Below are 16,469 nucleotides of genomic sequence, written 5' to 3'. Positions count from 1 at the left end.
GAAGAAGAAGAAGAAGAAGAAGAAGAAGAAGAAGAAGAAGAAGAAGAAGAAGAAGAAGAAGAAGAGGTTGACAAAGAAGAAGAAGAAGAAGAAGAACAACAACAACAACAACAACAACAACAACAACAACAACAACAACAACAACAACAACAAGGAGAATAACAAGAAAGGGATGATTACTTTATTGGCAAACAAGGCAATTGAATGCGTCTTCCCACATATCCCTCTTAGATCCACACTGATCTGAGAAACCCAGAAGCTCTCGTGGGACGTGGCATAGATATATATATAAACACTAGATGGCTCAAGGCGGAGTCTCCCGCGTAGTTCACCGGCGGCCATCTTGCTTGAGTGGACTACTGCCTCAACTCATTCACGGAAACTATTCTCGTTTCTGGGTCGTTATTTCTTTTATTCGCTATTTCCATTCATAATCCATCGAGGCAGCCTGTGCAGGCTGTCCTGAATGGGTCTGAGATCGCAAACGTCCAATACCGCCGCCTAACGCCTTGCGGCCGGTATTGCACATCCTTTGAAACTCTCTGGCTTGGTCTGTACGTCAATCTAAAAAGTCCGGTCCGGGTTTTCCTAGTCAGGCAGGAGTAACGTTTATAACACATGGATTAGGGAGAATCAAGCACCGCCGATTCATGTTCTTTGGTGGATTATGTTGGCAACACGATCGACATCAATACTTGGAATGGCGATCAGATAATTGGAATATTCTTTTTGCAGTACATCCTAGTCAAGGTAAGGGCTATATGGTATCAATCTTGCGTTGATCCGAGCATGCCTTCGTTGTGATCCGAAAGTGTTATTGTAACGTTACTCCACAACGTATGCCGTTGGTGACGATCGAAGCATAGAAACCCCCCCCCCCACCCTTTCATGTATGCATGGTGAAACATAATACCGATAATATAGCGTTGATTTCAGATTGATTGTTGATCCAAAACTATACTCATATTCACCACGGTATAAAACGGGAATGTATGGATGAAAAAAATTATATTTTTTCACAAATTGAATGATAGATACTCGATGTCAAATGGGCAATCGTTTTATATCCATAGCTATGATATTTAATATAGTTTTAGCACTGCACACACCGGCATATATATCCCCATTCATTAAAGCGCTGGCACACAAGGCCATACGGCCCACAGCAACCTCTGGCACTGAATGTGTTAAAAGATAGGGAGTTTCACTGTGCGTCGCGGTGTTTGCAGGGCTATATCTATATTCTATATTATAGCTATGGAGACAATACTATGGCTCATTTGAAAGTAACTATCCCTTGTCCAACATGTGAAAAAGAAATTTTATTATACCATAGTGATCCTGGCTAATTCCTGGTAACTGCGTTATGGAGCGATAATGTGAATTTTGCTAAAGCGGTCGCGTTGCTTGCCTGGACACGCTACTATTTCCATATCAAAGGTATATAATAGGTATTATGTTTCATCATGAATGCATGAAAGGGGGGGAGGGGGCATTTGTTTATGCTTTGATCTCCAGGAACGGCATTCGTTTTGAATACTACATACGTTGATCGGCTGGATCGATATGAAATCATTGTAGGATCAAGGTGGAATTGACGTCAGATAGTCCTTACCTTTGATCGGGGTTATTCCAAAAAGAATATTCCAATTGTCTGATCACGATTTCCAGTATTGATGTCGATCGGGTCCCTGACATGAAGTGGCACAAGATATGCCTCAAGTGTGCTGAACGCGTTTCGAAGTACTCAGATGAAGCGATTTAATTGGCTTGGTCTAAATTCTCCACCCGGACGACATTATATGTGACACACAGTCAGAAATAAGGTTTCTAAGGGTGGGCGATACTGCCACCTAGTAGGATTCGGCCGGTATTGCACTCTCTGGGTCTCAGAATGAGTTCCAATGGTAACACAGAGGCCTGTGAGCCTTTATTCGGGTATGGCGCTGAATGAGTTAAGGTGATGATCTCCATAAACAAAAATACTCTTAACTTGCTGAAATCTTGACGGATTTACAAACGGTTTGGTTTATTACAAACGTTATTAACGTGGCTATGATTCTTGCTTGGAAGAAAAAAACAATAATTATAATTTCATATGAAAGTCCATCATAAGTATGCAGTCTGATAACTACATCTCTGACGTTTTAACAAACCGGTTAACAAAACGGTTGAAAATTGAGCAAGCTATGGTTATTTCAATAGTACATGCACCATAGACATGCATGTTATGACTGAGTGTGCTCCACCCACGCAAGATGGCCGCCATGTGGCAACATCGGTCTCTGTTGGCCAGAGTGATATATATCTATGGGATGTGGTGGGTATGAACATATCTCTAGTTCTATGAGTTAGTGCAGAGCTTCAAAGCTAGAGTAGCAATCCTGCGGAATCCTGAATGCTCCAGAACACCAGTCCATAATAATAATAATAATAATAATAATAATAATAATAATAAATTGGATTTAAAGAGAGACGCGCCTTTCTCTGACTCAAGAACATGTTACAAAGAGGGAGAAGCTATATAAAAGAAAGGGTAAAAATATGAATATATATCTATAGTAACAACAGGAGAAATAAAACAAATAAAATTAAAAAGGAGGCAGGGTGCTGTCCAATTGGACGAAACAGTAAAAAAATAATTAAAAAAAAATAAGCAACAGGATCAGTAGCTTATAAGAAAAGAGGGGGGAAGGGGGTGGGCTACTTGGGAGCAGGGCGGTGTTGCGTGAAGGCAAGTGTGAACAGGTGGGTTTTGAAGAGGTTGATGGTGTCAGAGCCTCGGATGGAGGGGGAGAGGGAGTTCCACAGCCTGGGGGCAGCTACAGAAAAAGCTCGGTCTCCCAGTGTGGAAAGCCTGGTGCGGGGGATGGTGAGGACTGAGGAGGTCAGAGTTGGAGGAGCGGAGGCCTCGTGCTGGAGTGTAGGGGTGGTTCATTCCATGTCCCCAAGGACACGGGGTGGGCGACAGTGCCTCAGGAGGTAGAGCGCGGCTCCTCCCAGGGCAGCGTGTCGAAGTGTCCTTGAGCAAGACACTTAACCCCCTAACTGCTCCCGATGAGCAGGTTGGCACCTGGCACGGTCGCCTCTGCCGTCGTCTGTGTGTGAATGTGTGAGTGAATGTGTGAATGTGAGGCATAAGTTGTAAAGCGCTTTGGATCAAATCTGCTATATAAATGCAGTCCAAGGACATACAGTATAGAGCCACATAATGTTCTCTCACACTGACTCTGTTCTCTTCGTTCAGCAAACACAGATAGGTAGGTTTGTCAGGCTTCAGCCTTAAAGGAAAACTCCAACATTTTGAGAAATTATCTTATTTGCCATCTACCCTGGAGTTAGACAAGAAGATACATACCTTTTTTCTTCTCTGTGCATGCAGTAGGAGTAGGAAGACGCGCACCGTTAGCCTAGCTTAGCGTCAGTCACTGGAAGTAGGTTCCTCCATTAGCCTAGTTCCCAACGTCTTCCTACTCCTACTGCATGCACAGAGAAGAAAAAGGTATGTATCTTCTTGTCTAACTCCAGGGTAGATGGCAAATAAGCTAATTTCCCAAAATGTTGGAGTTTTCCTTTAACACATCCACCGCCATTCACGCTGTAACACGTTATTGCCCGCCATGCTTTGACCGCCAGATCTCGCTGTACAGCGTTATTGATATCAATATAATTTTTTTTGCCATGGCATTCATAATTCATATATACACCTCCGGCGCTGCAGCTGGACCCTACGGCTCAATACAACGACGGCTCAATACCGCCGCCTGGTGGATGGTCGGGCGAGTTACACTCGAACAACAGGAAGTGGGAGGTGTGCGTCGATTAAATTCATCCGGCCGCCATTGTTGCAAGGCTCCCGACAGACACGATAGTACATATCGATCACTTTATGAACTTAATAATCGATATGATTTCGGCATTTATTGGACATACAAACCGGAAATGGACCTAGGCGATCGACGTCCTATACTTGGGATATTTCACCGCCAGTCTCTTTGACGCACGGTAAGAGAACGCTAACGTTATTTTCAGCCCAATTTTTTATTCATCCTTGATTGAATACACCAATTTCCCTCCCACTGTCTGTCTGCCCTCTGGTAACTTGGTTAGAGTAAAGGTGTGGTTGTCCTCTAGGGACATCATCTCCTCATCCATTGCTCTCTCCCATTTACTTAATTCAGGGGACACTATGGCCTCTTTAAAGGTCTGAGGTACCCCACTGACTATACTCTGTAGCAGTAATCAATGGTGGTAAGTGTAATGTCATCCTCGTCACTTCCTTTCCGGGCATAGTCTGTCAGATACTTTGGGGGTTTGTGTTCCCTTGAGGGATACCTCCCACTGCTTGGGGCACGTGACGTCACCCTCGGGTGCTCCTCGTCATCGCCCTCTGGGGATTGCTGACTGTCTGTCTGCACGACCGTGCTAAGTACACTGGGCTGAGGTGTCTCTGTTTCTTCACACCTTACTCTGGAGTCCAGCTCTGGCTCCTCTGTCTGTGTCTCGCTCTCACATGTTGTCTTTGTGACAAACTTGACTAGCCTGTGTTTCTGCACTCTCCCTTTACCGGGATGATAAACTAGGAAAGTGGGGCTTCCTTTGTCGTGCCCTATAAAGAGTCCTTTTTCACATCTGGACTCGAGCTTTCCTCTGTCCTGCAGGTAAGCATAACACACTGATCCAAATTGGTGCATTCTAGCTAGATTACACTTCTTTCCTGTCAGCGCTGTATACGGGGTGGTGCCCGTGTGCTTATTAAAGCACCTGTTTCTGGTGTAAGCGGCTTCTTGCACCGCATAATGCCATAGACTCTTAGGTAAGTTACTGTCTACTAGCTTACACCTAGCCATTTCGAAAAGAGTGCGCCATTCCCTCTCTGCCACTCCGTTCTGGTGTGGGGAATATGGACATGACGTCTCGTGTCTTATCTTGTTCCTTCTCAACAGTGATTGGAACTCTCTGTTTGTGAACTCGGTTCCGTTGTCGGACCTCAAGCATCTTACGTTACCATAAGGGGCTACGTCTGCCAGGAATTTCTCTGTGGCCTGGAGTGTGTCACTCTTTGCTTTGAGAAAGTAAACAAACACCGCCCCTGTGCACACATCTGTAAAAGACTGTACATATCTAAAGCCTCCTATGGACTCGTTGCTTACTGGACCGGCTTGATCTGTGTTAACTAGCGCAAGTGGTACCTTTACTTTTTCTGTGGGATTTCTGTTTCTCGATTGAGTAAACTTCCCCCATTTGCACACTACACATTCTTTGTCAGGTCTACGCTTTTCACCTTCAATGTGCATGCCTTCTGTCACTGCTTGCAGTTTCAGTAAATCCTCGTAATTACAATGACCCATAATCTCATGCCATGTCTGAATATCGTGACTGACAGTCACGTTACACATATCATTATTATCATTACACTTGTCGTTGTCATTACACTCTGTTTCCAGATAATACATTTTCTGGTACACCTTTATGTTAAATTGTGTACCGTCAGGCTCTACAAGAAAATGTTTACCTTTATCGAAGAATACTTTGGCACCGTTCGCAGTAGCAGCTATTACAGAGAATAGTCCTTGTGGGAACGATGGTACGTAGAGAGCGTTCTTTAACGTCACTGTACACCGGCGCCCCCCACTGTCTGTGAGGCATACCTGTGCGTCTCCTCTCTCTTGCGCCAACCCGTAGGTGCGCTTCCCATCTGCCAGCTCCATGCTGTGTCTCTCCGGGTGGAAAGTGTTGTCAAAGTTCTTGAACCGACTCCTGTCGTTGATGACGTGGGACGACGCACCTGTGTCCACGATCAGTCCCTTCCTTTGGGCCTGCTGCAGCTGCGTTGGCCTGGTGACGTACGCTGTCTGCGCCCCGAAGATGAAGTTTTTTTGTCCCGCTACTCTCCGGGCGTCGTCTCGATCCGTCTCACGTTGACCGTCGCCGCCATCTTGTCCGTAGCCGGCGTCTCGTCCATGGCCGCCATCTTGTCCATGCGCGTATCACGCGCTCTGGTCGCGTTTCTTCATGCACGCTCTGTCTGTGTGCCCCGTGGATTTGCAGAAGCTACACCAGACAGTCTTTGTGCAGTCGCCTCTCCGATGGCCTTTCTCTCCGCATCACCAACACGCCAGCTCCGTCGTGGGCCTGGTCTTCTCCCTCGGCGTCGCTGGCGGGTGGATATCTTCTGAGGCCTTGAAATTTCGTAACTTGGCCTTGAACTTTCCCAGCGTCATGTTCGCTGAACCGTGTGTTACCAGGAGTGTGAACGGTTTGTACAGCTCCGGTAGTCCTCTCATCACCATTGCCATTATTAGCCCATCGCTAGGTGCTTCTCCTGCACTCTTCAATGCCGTCATGATCTGCTCAGCTTTGATGACGTATTCTGTCACAGTCTTGGTGTGCCCCTTCTTCAGTGCTGTTAGTGTTATGTAGAGGGCCACGACTCTGGGTCTTCCTTGCCCGATATAATGTTCTCTCAACACCCCCAGGCTTTCTCTGCCTTTGTCTTTAGTGTCGCGGAATATCAGCCCCAAGCTTGTGTCGTCGAGCAGTGGTGCTAACTCAAAGTATGCATCTGCATTACGCTTGTCGTCCAGGGCTTGTGCTTCCGCCATCAGGTCTCCCGTGGGGGCCGTCAAGATCGTCGTCTTCAGTCCCACACCGTGCATGCAGCATAGCATGCGCTCTTATTCTTGTAACATGTCATCTGTTCTCTAGTATTCAGTCTCGTCGTGAAGTTAAATTCTCTAGAAGTGAAACTGAAACTTATCAAGGATAAATTGTTAAAGGGGCAGTAGGCAAGTGGATGCCTGAACACAGAATGACACCAGTATCACTGACTACCACGGCAAGCCTATAGAAAATTATTATATTTAATAATAATAATTATAATAATTATCATAAATATAATATAAATACAAAAATATATATTAAAAAAATGATATTAATAATAATTATTATTAATATATTTTTTCTGTTGTACCGAACTTGTACCGAACCGTGACCCCAATACCGAGGTACGTACCGAACCGTGGCTTCTGTGTACCGTTACACCCCTACTTGTATGTCATAACCAGCTGGTGTTACTCAGTTGCGTTTTGAGAAATCATAACATGATTTGCAGACTTCTGGTTGTGCAGTCAGAGTTTCGGTTTCAAATTGTGGACTGCCTAATGTAAACGCTAGGAAACTACTATTGGAAACAACTTGTGTTGCTAAAAGCACATCAATCTTAACACTTTGAGCAGCAATGCGGTGTGCCTTACCCCCGTTGAATGCCACCACCCACTTCAATGATAGCGCTCTAAACGCATAATCTATGTCTTAAATTATGTGTCTAATCTGCCCCGTCGCTTATCAATGACTTGTTTGCAGTCAACATTGTCGAAACGGATTGTTTTTAATCGGTTCATTTCCGTTTTATAGCATTTTGAAAAGCCCTCGTTTTCTTGAAAGTTTCAGGAAAATATATAGATTCCGTGATAAACGGCATTTACTGGAATATTCTGGAATACACAAAAAATTTTGTAATTTTTCTGCCTATTTATGAATAGTTTCCAAATAAACGCTAGATTATCGATAGTATATGTGTACTTATGCACGCTAGAGAAGCGGGCTGAAAAATATATTCTCTCATTTCATATTCTCTCACACACACACACACACACACACACACACATGGGGCACACGCTGATATATAGGTGAAAACAGATCCGATTACCCCAAGACTGGTCAAATAAATTGCTTACCTCAGAACAGATGTTCTACAAAAAGATTATTCCAATTCCTGATCGCCATTCCAAATATCGATCGCGTTTATTGATTCAGCGCTGGGTACTGTAAATATGTATTCCACGTTGTTTTCCGGCTCGGCAATCACTTCGATCCTTCAGATGGCTTGACGGAAAAGTAAAATTAGGAAACAGGACCCCACCCCCCCCCCCCCCCATCAGTCTAATCCAATGGGGTGCAGTTACACAGGGAGAGACGATAGGGGGCGGTATTTTCCCAATGGAGCGCAGAGAGAGTCTGCAGCTGAGGCTCGATTGATGAAGTATGAATTCAAATCGCTAATAATAAAAATAAAAACGACAAACAAACGCTATATAGCATTGCTGGCATTCAACTGGTGGCATGAACTAACGACAAAAAGCGTCCGTGGCACTCAAAGTGTTAAAACTGCATGAAAGCACTGACTCATACACATGCTGAAAAGGCCACAAGAGACGACATAAAACGTATGTGTACATGCCATAGCTACATCCTGCATTCATTGGGGGGGGACATATTTATTGCCAACTGTAGCATGTTGCGGACATAATGTGCTCCAACAAGCACCCATTCCAGTTTCCAGTATGTTGGGTTTTCACATAAGTCATAAGACTGAAATGCCTCCTCCGTGTAGCTTTCAGATAGCTTGATGTTAGTACAAGAGTTAGAGTCAGAGATTAGATCCACACAGACGTAGCCACCTACACACCAGATGCATTTCACCAGAGAGGTCAGATCCTCCGCCCCAACATATGCAGAGAAACGCGTTGACTTTGACGAAACAAAATCCCTCGTATGTGTTGTTATTATAGTGCAAGTCCATTATCCTATATATCTGTCTACCGAGCTTCTCCCCCAATTACCACTAAGGACTATGCTTAGGACATTGTGTGTGTGTGTGTGTGTGTGTGTGTGTGTGTGTGTGTGTGTGTGTGTGTGTGTGTGTGTGTGTGTGTGTGTGTGTGTGTGTGTGTGTGTGTGTGTGTGTGTGTGTGTGTGTGTGTGTGTGTGTGTGTGTGTGTGTGTGTGTGGTGAGCATACATGTGTGTGTGTGTGTGTGTGTGTGTGTGTGTGTGTGTGTGTGTGTGTGTGTGTGTGTGTGTGTGTGTGTGTGTGTGTGTGTGTGTGTGTGTGTGTGTGTGTGTGTGTGTGTGTGTGTGTGTGTGTGTGCACGGCTTTCTATCCACTTTCCTCTTATGTTATGTGTGGATGTACTGCCTACCTTGCTGTGTGTGTGTGTGTGTGTGTGTGTGTGTGTGTGTGTGTGTGTGTGTGTGTGTGTGTGTGTGTGTGTGTGTGTGTGTGTGTGAGTGTGTGTGTGTGTGTGTGTGTGTTTGTATGTATATGCGACAGTGGCTCGGGAGGTATAGAGCGGTCGTCTGGTAATCCAGAGGTTCCCGGTTCGATTCCCGCTCCTCCCGGGCAGCGCATCGAAGTGTCCCTGAGCAAGACACTTAAACCCCTAACTGCTCCCGATGAGCAGTTCGGCACCTTGCATGGTCGCCTCCGCCATCCATGTGTGAATGTGTGCAGGGGCGGACCTTCCTACAGGCGATATAGGCGGTCGCCTAGAGCGCCACCCAGAGGGGGGCGCAAAAAAAAAAAAAAAAAAAAAAAAAAAAAAATTAATTTTTTTTTTTTCTCTGTGCAGTTTTGGCGCCCCCCTCTATATCGGCAACCATTATTTTTACATAAAAAAAATTCTAACATAAGGGAAAATGAGCCAAAAATCTAAAACGGTCGGTCGGTCTGAGCCTCAGCTTTAGGTGTTCACAGTCAGAACATGCTAGAGCGCTGTGCATTGATGGGTATCGGTCAAGTGTTTATAGAATTGAGCGTTGAGGAAAGAAAGACTAACGTTAGAGAACTATGAAGAGGCAAAAGCCATAAAAAAAATTAAAATAAAATATTACAATGGTGGCGCAGTGGTGAATCTCGCCTAGGGCGCCAAATGTGCTAGGTCCGCCCCTGAATGTGTGAGTGAGTGAATGGGTTAAAATGTGAGGAAATTGTAAAGTGCTTTGAATGAAAGCTGCTATATAGATGCAGTCCATTTACCATGTGCATGTGTGTGTCTGTGTATTAGGCCTGTCCCCGACTAAGGATTTGTACAGTCGACTTTGATTTGCCAAAATTTGCCGATAGTCGAATCCCCCCGCTTAATGTCTGAAGGAGTCGACTGAAGGCTTCTTGTCCTCTGCGAAAGCATGCAATTGGTCCACTGATGGATGCATCTTGATATTTGTCTACTCTAGTGTGTTCATTAGACGGGTGAAATCCTCTTTCAGTGCCTCTGTGCCCGTTTTCTTAGGCAGTTAGCCTCGCTGGTATGTGCACCATTAGCCATTCTAGGCCACTTTGCTTTTGGAAAGAATGATAAAAAAATTTATTTTATTATTAACACTTTGAGTGCCGGGACACGTCTTTTCACGTCTTTGCTGGCCATGCTAAAGTTGCCGGGGGACGCTGTACAGCGTCCTTATATCAATATTTCAAAAATCTGCGATCGGATTCATATGTCCCCTCCGCTGGCCTGAGATCCACCAGCAGGACCCACTGAGCTCTCTGGCGGTTCAGGAGCGCCATCTGGTGGCCGATCGGCGCAATCGCCATACAGGATGTTGAATAGAGGTTGTCATGACGACCGTAGTACTTCCGGGCGCTCGCTATGGTTCATGGGACTCTGGCTCGTCACGCTACACGGTGATCGATTGGCAATAACTCGATAAACAACATGATTTGGACGTATATACCATTATACAAGCTGGAGATGGACCGGGTAAAAATATATCCCATAATGATAAAATGTCTACTCGACGATGATCGCCCAACGGCGCGCGGAGACTGGGGTGAGTTTCAGCGTGTTAGATACTAACTGCTATTATCAACATTTGACCCACATTAGATGATTGGTATAACGCTGCCCACGGAATTATAAACGCCCCCTCGCCCATCCGGTCAACATCAGATGACGTGTAGTAACTTCTAGAAGTACGTCTAGTTGGAATTTTTTATATCGCGCTGATTGCCATCAAACTGTATTTCATCATCAATATAATGCATTTGGGGCTATAGATCACGTTCTGGAGAAAGCTGCAGAAAGAGATGAAAACATACTTATACATTAGACCATACTTTACTATGAATATGTGAATGAAAAAGTTTAACGTTGCTACACAATGAACAATACATATAGGACTTTGAATGGGCCCTAATAATGGCAATGTAGCAATAGAATTTAAAAAGTTATAGCCCTGCAAAGAAGGGGACTTACTTGAGGAGGGGACTCCATAGACAAATAGCGCTGGCAATCTATGGTATATCATTAATTTAACCCAAGGCAACCAAAGTGTTAATGATTAATTAATAATTATTATAATATATATTATAATTATATATATATATTTTTTTGACATTAGACTAAGAGGTTGGCAGTCGACTACGGCTCCTTTCAATCGATTGGTCGACTATTTGACTAGTCGAGGTCAGCCCTGCTACTGTGTACGTCTTGATTGTGTGCCTCAGTTCTGTATGCCTTTGGTGTCTCTGTGCACGTGTTCTTCATTGTAGAACAAGGTCAGATTGTGGTCTCGTGTGAATATAAGAGAAACCAGACGGGAGTAGTGAGAAACCAGGCCAGCAGGACGAGTAAAGAGGATACCTGGCCAGACCCAGGAGCACCTACTGCATCTACTATACTCCTGCTGCTCCCGTCTGCATCCACCCAGTGCCCACTCTGACCTAGATTGCACTGTGTTCGCCGCCCCCCCGCACGCCGTGTGCACCGAGCTGTGTGTTTGTTTAGCGGGCACGCTCACATCTGCTCCTTTACTTCTCCATCAATCTGTCAAGGGCGCTCTTAGGCACGACAACCCATTCAGAACGTTATATAATATCGTGTGATACATTATTACACGATATCGTGTCAAATGGGTATTTCACTTTTATTTTTATTTTACTAACTTCAAGGTGGTGAAGTTGGAAATGTTTAAGATGAGATAAGATATTCCTTTATTGATCCCCTTGGGGAAATTCAGGCATCATAGCAGCACGGGGGAGGGGGAGGGGAGGTACAGGTAGTAAAAACAAGCAGTGTAAACAATATAACAAATCAATATAATTAACTAACTAACTAACTAACTGAAATATACAGTATTCACATAAGGTGCAGTATGAATATGGTAGTGTTATTGTCCTTTTTAGGCTCCTAGTAGTTGCAATTGGATGTCTGGCAGCAGTCCCTGCCCACTGTTGTGGAGCCTGACAATGGTGTGGTATAATATAATGTTCTCATGTAAAGATATTCCCCTCCCCTGTGTCCCCTTACCTGTGCCCCCCCCCCCCTCTCTGTGGAATAAGACATTCCCCTCCCCTTTCTCCCCAATCCTGTGCCCCCCCCCCTTTTCTCCCCAATCCTGTGCCCCTCTCCCCAAACCTGTATCCCCCCCCCCCCCATTTGACCTATCAAATGGGACCACATCCCCCCCTTGTTAACTATATAAGTCTCCTCCCGAGATCAATCCAGGGTCTTTCACCTGGGTCATTTCAGCTGATCACCTGGGGCGAAGCCCTCAGCCATTCTCTCTATGTACTCATGTATATTTCTATCTGTCTGGATAATAAACCTTGTTATCTTGACCTCGGTTGACTGAGAACATTCTTCTTCAGGATATCCACAAATATCCCACAAGGTTTATTATCCAGACAGATAGAAATATACATGAGTACATAGAGAGAATGGCTGAGGGCTTCGCCCCAGGTGATCAGCTGAAATGACCCAGGTGAAAGACCCTGGATTGATCTCGGGAGGAGACTTATATAGTTAACAAGGGGGGGGATGTGGTCCCATTTGATAGGTCAAATGGGGGGGGGGATACAGGTTTGGGGAGAGGGGCACAGGATTGGGGAGAAAAGGGGGGGGGGCACAGGATTGGGGAGAAAGGGGAGGGGAATGTCTTATTCCACAGAGAGGGGGGGGGGCACAGGTAAGGGGACACAGGGGAGGGGAATATCTTTACATGAGAACATTATATTATACCACAATGGTCAATGGTTGTAATGAAAATGGATGCATTTATACAGCGCTTTTATCCAAAGCGCTTTACACATTATGCCTCACATTCACCCATTCACTCACACATTCACACACCGATGGCGGAGGCAACCATGCAAGGTAACAACAGTTAGGGGTTAAGTGTCTTGCTCAAGGACACTTCAACAAGCTGCCAGGAGGAGCTGGAATCGGAACAAGGAGCCTTCCGATTACCAGACGACTGCTCTATTGAGGTTGAGTGCTGTTCTGTTATTATGCCACCAGGAGGCGCAAAGCCTGACAGAACTGATCCCGATTTGCAGCGTTGATGGATAGCCACAGGCTTCAGATCAATCACTGATCGAAGCACAACTTTCCAAAAATAATATTTCCCAAACTAAGATACAAGATCATCATGAAATATTATTTCACAAACCCTAAATTTAAATATATGAATTGAAAATAGAGGAGGAGAGAAACTGCCTCATTAAATTCTGCCGTTCTGCGCAATTATATCAAGCAGAGAACGGAGAAAAAGCAATGCAACTAAAAAAAATTCCAAATAATTTCTAATTATCTTCACCTAGAAAATAAACGAAAAACTGAATTATATCATAAAAAGTGGTCAAATACTTTATTGTATGCAACTTCTCGATCGAGTGCATTCGCGCTGCGTATTAGTGGGGCTCGAAGCTCTTTTCTAATCACAGGATAGTGAATAGAACAAGATTTTAAGCATTTTATGAGTAAACGATATTCAATACATCGGTTGAATGCCATATTTTGTCGTATTTATTGCAGTATTATTATAATTATTTAATTCAGAAGATGTCTGTAGAATCAACGTTATTACTGTATACTGTACACGTGAGGCGTTAAGAACACACGCGCATTTACAGCGGTCTGTCGGCATAACGCAATTGCTTGTATTTGCATTTAAATTCAACATTCCAGAGGGGGGTGGGGGATCAAAACCTTGTAGGCTTTCGACCGCGCTACGTGCCTGGCACCCCGCTGATGATTACCAGCGCGAATATTCATGATGCTCATTGACTTTCAAACCTTGAATTTGGATTTACGAACTCTGAAAAGCGTTTTACATGTATAGTCACTGTGATGTCCGAAAATGAATAAAAGCACTACACAAACACTGCAAATGACAGTGAATTAATAAATAAATAAATGACAACAGACACAAATTAAATGAAATTGCACGTAGCACGGTCGAAAGCCTACACTGTATCACTTCACCTTCCAGTGTCTATGTGACAATATGCACTCTAGCACTTTAGCTTGTGTGAAAACATAATCACAAGTGTGTGTGTGTGTGTGTGTGTGTGTGTGTGTGTGTGTGTGTGTGTGTGTGTGCATGTGTGTGTGTGTGTGTGTGTACATGTGTGTATTATTATGTGTATGTGTGTCGACGTGTTAAAGACTTTGTGTAGTTTAGCCAGGGGAATATTGCATATTGATTTTACCGTGACTTGGGTACATTGAGGTCTTGGCAATATTGATGACAGACAGTTTATGGGGCTGAAGACAAGCCGCTCTAAATCTTTGAAGAGGTGTGTGTGTGTGCGTGTATGCGTGTGTGTGCGTGTGCATGTGCATGTGCATGTGTGTGTGTGAGAATGGGGTGGAGGGCAGCTTTATGCGTGGTCATATTTGGACCCCTTTGTCCCTTACATTCGTGACCACATGTGGGCTGCGGTCAAATCGCGCAAATCACACCAGAATCTTTATTCTTTTGTGTTTTTCTTTTTGTTTCATATTATCACAGTTTGAATGTTTTAAGAACATAATTTACTATAAAAGCTAACAGTTATAGTATATCTAATAGTCTTTGTTTAAAAATAAAAAGGCTGTTTTCAGGCCAGTAGGAAGTGGAGCAGCAGAGCCTCCCACTGGGAGTCTCTACTATCTTTGTGAGCTCTTGTGATTCATACAATATCTGACTTCATTGAAGGAGGTTCAGAATCTCCTCCGTCCTCAGGCCCATGGAGACTCGCTTATTTCACATTAGTCAGAAAGAAAGATGAAAAGGGCCTCAATTAAAGCAGTGCTTATCCACGTCTTTGCACAGCAGCGCGCTAAGCCCCGGTTATATATCGTATAGCTTACGCTCTGCGCTCTTAGTGGAACATATCCATATCCAGTTTAATACTGAATAAATGTCTTCACATGTACACACCCATCCGCCTGGCCACACCCCCATCCGCTCCTCTACATAAGCGGGGATGTGGCCATACTAACAGCTCCTTCCTTATTTTCACCACCGACAAGTGTCTGTATACACCACTTGAGTTTAGTGCCGAAATAGTTAGAAAGGAGCTACGTTGAAGAGAAGGAGCTGCGTTGACATTATATCTTTGTTTTCTCTCTCAGTATTTTCGAGGAAATACAGCGATAATGTCTAACGCCACCGGAGTGTCTAGAAGATGATGATCATTCTGACTCCCACCGGCGCTTCGTATTAGGGGCTCGCATCGCTGAGCAATCCCCACCGGCATTACCTCCGGCTCTGCAGTTGGACACTTTGCTTGGGAGACGCTCGGCCGTGTGAGGGCTGACGGCCTCTCTGGGGCGGGTGATGTTTTTGCGACGCGGGCGCCAGGTGTGTCGGTTGTGGGGGGAACAACTACACAGCTTACGAAGGCCGGCTCCAGGCTGGTATCCTTTTTCGCTGCCACTTAGCGGCGTGGAGGGGGTTCTGGTTTGATGCCCACGTTAACATTAGCTCCTCCTCAAGTAAGAGCTTTGTTTTCCTGGGACCGTGATTCCGAATCTGCGGTTCGATTCCCCGGGTCTCTGGACAAACGGATACCCACTGTCGCCGTGCTGGCCCAGATTTTCAAGATGAAAAGCACCCGGTGCGAGGGAGGTGAGCTTGGTGTTTCATTATGAGAATATCTCCATGCTCAAGTTGGCTATAGTCCGCGTGGGACTTGTTGCCGGCACCGCTGTGTCTGGTAAACACCGTTCTGAAGAGGGACATATGTTGCCTTTTTTCCCTTCTTTTCTTCGGATGAGAAGAGGAAAAGACAGCGGCTGTCTGAAGTGTTGGCCTGTATTGCTTTTCTCACATTGTGCAGTTTTCAGTGGTAGCCGCTTAGCTTGCTTCTGCGTGAGCTAGTGGCTAGCGATAGCCGGGTTGAGCTAACTGTTAGCCAGTTAGCTGTTAGCTATGACGTTAGCTACCGGCTTCGCTCGGCTTGGAACGTTAGCTTGATGCTATCAGTTAGTTTAGGGTTAGCTGTTAGCTGTTAGCTTGTGCTACGACCATTGGCGTAGCCGTGAGAATAGCAGGCCCTGGCACTCTGACTACGACATCATCTTTGACAGAAGATGTAGTCAGGCCTGCACCATGACCGGCTGCAGGAGGGGGGACGTCTCGCCGGAGCGAGGCTCCGGCCATAGCTTCTTTTTGCCCCGCCAGCGAGAGGCCTTCGTCAACGTGGAGACCAACCTGTGTTGCGGCCAGTGTTGGGAAAGTTCACTTTCTACATGAACTAGTTCAGTTCACAGTTCACAATTTTTTAAATGAACTTGTTCAGTTCAAGGTTCATAATTCAAAAAATTTAACTAAAGTTCATGGTTTCAAAAAAGAACTAATTTATAGTTTATAGTTCTTTTTATTTTATTTTTATAGTTCTTTTTTCAATACGTTGCTGGCTGC

The 16,469-nt window shown here is 44.9% G+C and overlaps 1 protein-coding gene across 1 annotated transcript in view; it reads left to right on the top strand.

The window, feature by feature from the left end:
* LOC311247279 (UPF0606 protein KIAA1549L-like) overlaps positions 1–16,469 on the top strand; it is a gene marked incomplete at both ends in the record, with an annotated part of 170,423 nt that overhangs the window by 74,463 nt on the left and 79,491 nt on the right. The gene's annotated exons all lie outside the window — the stretch shown is intronic.

This window comes from Notolepis coatsorum (genome assembly GCF_963971535.1).
Source record: "Notolepis coatsorum genome assembly, chromosome: 20".
NCBI classification, from domain to species: Eukaryota; Metazoa; Chordata; class Actinopteri; order Aulopiformes; family Paralepididae; genus Notolepis; species Notolepis coatsorum.
The sequence above is the reverse complement of the archived record's forward strand: the minus strand, read 5'-3'. Positions and strand labels throughout refer to the sequence as shown.